Here is a 5,439-nt window from a genome sequence, read left to right as displayed (position 1 = left end):
AGTTAAATTCTCATTCCGAGAGTGCCGACCTGCTCAGCCATCCTCGAATCAATTCGCTTGATTCTGCTTATATATGCATATTTTAAATCAGCGCGTCGTACTCTTAGGCTTTTTTTAAGAAAACCAAGTAACGTAGACTCTTGGTATTCACTGCACATAAACTAGAGAGCCCCAGAATGAGAAACAACTTTAAATCATAATTATTGACGGATAAATAAACTTTTTACACGCTTTGGAAAATCTCAGAAGTTCGCGGTAGTCACTTTTCGGTAAGGAACTAAGGGACTCGGTTATTGTATCGAGCAAGGTTCGAAACGATCGCAAAGGCGGTATACTACGTATACGCGCCAATACTCTTGATTCAATCGATTTTTGCTTGGATCAAGAACCAAGCCTCTTAATTTGAGCGGTATCCTTTTGATTTAAGCTTACATCTGATTGAATAAGAGTCCTTTTTCTTGTCAATGTTTTCAAGAGTCTGGACTTTAGATCCAATGTGTTTTTTTCCAGTGAAGGGGATGACGGGGACAGAACCTACCCCTACCCCTCTCGAATCCGCCGTTGGACACCATTCTGGCAACCTAGGCTGACACCTAGACATGTCCTGTTAATCAGCTGATCTAAATGTCACGAGGAAAAACTCCACAGAAAAATTAGGTGTAGCGACTCGGTCCGGTCTGGCACTGGGCAGAAGTCGAGTCATACTTGTCTCATTGACGTCATCCGCTATGATCTCCTCACTTGCCGCGTGTTCAAGGAAAATCCGAATATTGCCGAACGTCTCGATGATGGGGATGCAAAATTGAGTATTATTTGAATTTCTATTCTAACTGCACGGAGAAAAAAAACTCGTGCGTGGGACCCGAAGTTTAGGTCATATGGATCTCTGAAGTTTTCAGATTGAGCATCTGAACACTTTAGGTCTAGCTGCCGAAGTTCGGATCATACATCTGAAACTTCAGTTCTTACATCTGAAGTACTTCGGTTCTACATCCGAAGTACTTCGTTCTCACATCCGAAGTACTTCGGTTCTCACATCTGAAGTACTTCAGATGTAAGAACTGAAGTTTCAGATGTATGATCCGAACTTCGGCAGCTAGACCTAAAGTGTTCAGATGCTCAATCTGAAAACTTCAGAGATCCATATGACCTAAACTTCGGGTCCCACGCACGAGTTTTTTTTCTCCGTGTGAGAGGGTTTCAGAAATGACTGCTACTCAGATTGTGCAACTTTGCACATAATTTGAAGCAAACCAAACAAACACTTTTTCTGATAATTTTTCTAAAAACGTAAATAAAAATACGATGAACATTTGTGATGAAACCTCCAGTACACGGTGAAAAAAACTTCGTGCGTGAGACCCGAAGTTTGGGTCATATGGATCTCTGAAGTTTTCGGATTGAGCATCCGAACACTTAACGTCCAGCTCCTGAGGTTTGGATCACACATCTGAAACTTCAGTTCTTACATCTGAAGTACTTCGGTTTTCACATCCGAAAAACTTCGGTTCTCACATCCGAAAAACTTCGGTTCTCACATCCGAAAAACTTCGGTTCTCACATCCGAAAAACTTCGGTTCTCACATCTGAAGTACTTCAGATGTAAGAACTGAAGTTTCAGATGTGTGATCCTAACCTCGACAGCTAGACCTAAAGTGTTCAGATGCTCAATCCGAAAACTTCAGAGATCCATATGACCTAAACTTCGGGTCCCACGCACGAGGTTTTTTTCTCCGTGTGGGATCTCCATATCTTATACCTGCAAAGTAAGCATAAGTTGATCGAAATTAAGCAAGTTTTGAGCAGCTTAACAAAGCCTCATCAGCACTGAAAGTCCGAAACGTCCAATTTCAAACATAAAATTTCATGAAATTTTGCAGGGGATCCCAAAATTTGAAATTGAATTTTTCGAATTCCTAGGCCCTTCATAACTTTTAGTCTTTAAAAAATTTCCATTTACTTCATAAAATTTCATGAAATATTGCATCTCTGGTCCGACAGCCCCAAGAATTGTCAATTTCAATAGCGCGCGTCTCGCTTCAGTTCTAGTCTTGCTGATCTCGTCGCCCCTCTGACGTAAGAACGAATCTCAGTTCCTACGTGAGCCCTAATCTCCGTATGACGCAATGCGTTCCAGAGCTCAAGTTAAAATAGAGGTACGCCCTTTTGTCTGAATGACCGATGATCTGTGACCGGGCGCAGGCGCCCAGCCAGGGTTTCGTTTCGCCAACTCCTGTATATTTGGACAGCATTAAACGAAAGAGGGCTATCCGCCTCCGCATGAGCCTTCGATTCCATAAGAGAACACTGTTGCTGAGGCTCAATTAGATACGCGGGAGGTGTTTGTTCGCTTGACGTTGTCTGGTTCGGTGTCCCAAAAACAGTTTCGTTTTGACAGCCTGCCACTGCGACTAAATTCAATACCAACGTAATTAATTAGTAATTAGACGAAACGCGACGCCGGTTCGCGTTCCGGAGAAGGAGACGGCCGAACAGCTTACTTGCTCTTGCTGAACGGTGCTCTGTTACGTGAATGTTAGATTAAAATGAGAGCATTGAGAATGGAGGTATGCATGTTAGTATGTGACTATCTCCGGAAAAACGGAGTAATTGAAATCCGGAAAGTTGAAATCAGGGCATTGCGAGAATGGGATCTATGCATGTTAGTATGTGACTGTCTCCGGGAAAACGGAGTAATTGAAATCCGGAACGTTAAAATCACTGCATTGAGTATGGGGTCTATGCATGTTAGTATGTGACTGTCTCCGGGAAAACGGAGTGATTGAAATCCGGAACGTTAAAATCAGCGCATTGAGAATGGGGCAAGGTATATGCATGTTAGTATATGACTGTCTCTGGAAAAACGGAGTAATTGAAATCCGGGAAGTTAAAATCAGGGCATTGAGAATGGGATCAATGCATGTTAGTATGTGACTACTACTACCCTGCTCCTTCTTTTCTATTCTCTTTCTCAATTTTTTTTTTTTTTTTTTTTTATTTTTAATTTTTTTCAATTTAATGGTCATAATTCTTCCTGATAAAGGGTTTGGTTAGTTAATTTACGACGATCAGCAACCAGGCTATTTACGTCGGGGACCAGGAAATCTTAAATGTTTGAATTTAATTGCTTAAAGAATTTTAGAATTTCGGTGACCACAATTGGACCATCTGAGCTTAAAGAATGGATGTTTTGAGGGAGGAAATTTTGAATTTTGATGCGTGTGGCATAGGATTTTGGGCAAAAAAGCAAAATATGGTCGATAGTATCTGATAAAGGGGTGCAATGTGCATGTCTCGTATATAAATGATATTTCTATGTATTCGTCTTGAATACCGACATTTCAAAGCTCTTTAAGCAAGTAAATTTAAAAATTTAGGCGAATTCCTGATGTCTCCGACGATAAATAGCTATTATATGTATGTTTTTTAATAGTGGTAAATTAACTAACTAAACAACTTAATTGCGATTGATGGCTAAATACTGCTACAATAACGCTCTCAGAGCATTCTTTCATCAAATAACGATTTATCGTACTCACGCGCGCGGACGATCGAAATACTATGAGCTCTGATACGGCGAATTCTCCAACGCAAAACAGTAGCTCTCCGGCTGCGAATATCCTCTGCTAAGAGTAAATATTTACATTTATGTCTACGTTTGGAGAAGGTCAAGCATAGTTTTTCCCCAAAAATTCAAAACCAAGAGAAAATGATGACGTCAATAAGAGCTGCATCCTCTGCACGTCAAAGCAAAGCAAAGATTTTCAAGAATCTCAACGTTTGGGCGTCTTGATGCGATCTTTTTAGTTCCGTCCGCGTGAAATACTGACTGTTCAAATTTCCGACCCCAATTTTAATCGTGAAATGCTGTGTATCTCTTAATTTGAAATGAATCCTACAGTTTTTTTAGTTATCCTCGGGCAGTTAAATTTTGTATTTTCCGCCATTAGTGATGATGAATATAGGCTCGAGACGCTGTGTTCATCACCGGCCTTGGAGCATTTTGATATCACTCCAATTTTAAAAAACGACCGACTTGTGTCAAGTTACTTCAAGTGCTTCATGGATGAAGGTCCTTGCACTAACGAGGGGAAGATGGTCAAAAGTAAGTTGAGATTTTCTCTGATTTTAGCGAAATTCAATTTTCAATTTTCACGATATGAAAGTTATGTACAATCCTTAAGTTAATGTCTTCGTCCGAAGGCTGTCCAACTTGAAAAAAATGAAATCTTGTTTTATTTCGGAAAAATATGTTTTACGGCTCACGCATGCATCGTGATTTTTTTTCTCCTGAAAGTATATTTTGTATTACACTCAGTAAGCGCGACACTGTTTGTATCGAAAAGTACCTGAATTCAGGGCTCTAAAACGTTCCCATTGCACCATTAAAAGACAAAAAAGTTTAATTACTTAACTAGATAGCTGAGGGTCTCTTATTAGGAATTAAAACTTGTGCCCCAGAAACATATGCCATTCAAAAAAATCCCAGCTAGATTCAGCTTTTCTTTCCGGATTTTTTTTTTCTCTGTTTTTTTTCCCGTTTGACACTTTTTGACGTGAGGTACATTTGTGATACTTTTTGTGCTCTCATTTTGATTTCATTAATTTTAGTTGAATCTAAGTTCAACCTGCGTTGAAAAATTTTGCACTCTCGCGTCATGAACTAACATGGGTTGTTGGTAACTTCTCGAAAACTGAAAAATTCTCAAGTTTTGCCGATTTTTTCCCAAAATTTCAATTTTTCGTCTTTAGAAAATATTTATTTCACTTAACTTCAATTTTAAATAAGAGAAAATAAAACCATTCAGTCTAAATACCAAAAATTTAGTTATTAGTTAGTTTGTCAGGTATTAGTTTAGTTAGCTTTCGTTACAACCTGGCATAACTCCGAAAACTTTATGGGCTTCAGAATCAGCCATTTATATCCCATATTGAACGGAATCCCTTAGCCGAAGCTCATGATATTTTGAATATGAAGTGATATCTGCATTGGTTTCATGATTCACTTTTTACTACGATAGAACTACGTCAAACCTTATCGGATAAAATAAAGAGTACAAAAACTGCATTTTGATTCTTGCTTACAACTTTTTTTAGCTCTGACTTATTCAAATTTCTCTTTAAGATTTCCTCATTTTCCTCGTTGAATTGAGGGGAAGCCTAATAAAAGTAATAATATTCAATATTGGTATACAACCCGTTCTTAGGCGAGACAGCATATTTGATGGATTGTGGTCAGTGTGCGTTTGTTGGCTATTAGTGAGTCATCGAGAAGAGCTCACTGAGCGAGTTCAGCGTGAAATATTGTAAACAACAGATTTGTAACCACAAGACGATACACCTGTCATACTCCGTATGCAACTTGTATTGGAAAATTCACATCACTCGTTGAAAATTTAGCAAGAATTTGTCACTTTTATGAAGCACTGGTGACCTACA

Source organism: Bemisia tabaci, chromosome 6, assembly GCF_918797505.1.
Source record: "Bemisia tabaci chromosome 6, PGI_BMITA_v3".
Taxonomy (NCBI): domain Eukaryota; kingdom Metazoa; phylum Arthropoda; class Insecta; order Hemiptera; family Aleyrodidae; genus Bemisia; species Bemisia tabaci.
The sequence above is the reverse complement of the archived record's forward strand: the minus strand, read 5'-3'. Positions refer to the sequence as shown.